This window comes from Mandrillus leucophaeus, unplaced genomic scaffold (assembly GCF_000951045.1).
Source record: "Mandrillus leucophaeus isolate KB7577 unplaced genomic scaffold, Mleu.le_1.0 Scaffold185, whole genome shotgun sequence".
Classification (NCBI taxonomy): domain Eukaryota; kingdom Metazoa; phylum Chordata; class Mammalia; order Primates; family Cercopithecidae; genus Mandrillus; species Mandrillus leucophaeus.
This window is the reverse complement of record NW_012101865.1, coordinates 617,192-618,591: the sequence shown is the minus strand read 5'-3', so window position 1 is coordinate 618,591 and position 1,400 is coordinate 617,192.

Here is a 1,400-nt window from a genome sequence, read left to right as displayed (position 1 = left end):
GAGTGCTGGAATTACAGGTGTGAGCCACCACACCCAGCCAAGTAGATATATTTAGAAATCTTTACCCAACATTTAAAGAATATATGTTTTTCTCAAACACATATGGAACATTTGCAAATCTCAAATACCAAAGAAGCAGCATCATATAAGCTATTTAGTGTGTCTACAATATAATTAAAGAACAATAACAAAAACTTGGAGAAGAAAAAAACTAAATTTTAAAATACACTAAACTCATTGTGTTACTGATTCGTAAATTTATGGATTGTGCCACGAGATATAAAGAATTCCAAATATGTAGTTCTGGTGAGGCAAATGAAGCCTGGTTGTGAAAGAGAAAAGTACACATTAGTGTAAGTAGATTAGCACGGCCAATTTTAATTAGATCACTTTCTGCCCAGAGTTAGAGAGCAAGTTGATGGTAATATTGCTGATACGGTTCTTCACAATCTTAAAGCAACTTCATGCACACTTCTTAAAAAAAAAAAAAAAAAAAAAGTTGATCAAAGAAGGCACCATTTGGGGAATTAGAAAATACTTGGAATGATAATAACACTATATATTGAACCTTATAAGATGTAGCTTTAAAAATAAAAGCACCTCAGGAAAAGATAGCGTTAAATGTTTATGTTAAAAAGGCTGAAATGAAGGCCAGGTACAGTGGCTTACGCTTGTAATCCTAACACTTTGGGAAGGAGAGGTGGGTGGATTTCTTGAATTCAGGAGTTCCAGACCAGCCTGGGCAACATAGCAAAACCCCACCTCTACAAAAAATACAAAAAGTAGCCAGGCGTGGTGGTGCACACCTGTAGTCTCAGCTATTTGGAAGGCTTAGGTAGGAGGATTGCTTGAGCCTGCAAGGTCAAGGCTGCAGTGAGCTGAGATCAGTCACATCACTGGACTCCAGCCTGGGTGACAGATCAAGACCCCGTCTCTAAATAAATAAATAAAATTTAAAAGGCAAAAGAAGTAAAGGGATATAAAGAGTAGCAAGGATGAAACCAAACTGTCATTGTTCTCAGGTGATGAAACTGCCCACATAGAAAACTTCGAATAATATACAAATGAATTGTTAGAATTAATGAGATACTTTGGCAAGTTATTGTATCAGAAACAAAAATCAATTGCATGTCTACAGTCCAGAAACTAGAATACAGTGAAAATATTCCATTTATAATAACAAAAGATATAAAGTAACTAAAATGAAATTAGCAAGAGTTGTGCAAGAAGCACCCAACCATTGTAGCTCCAACGGCCCCAAGTTTCCAACTTCCATTTCCCAAAGGAAGGGGATGCAAGGGCGACAAGATGGTGCCAGATGGCCTCTCTCAGACCTTTTGGAGGTTTCTTGACCCAGCTTTGCTGACTTTGTGGAATGTATTGAGCAAATCCTGTTGAGT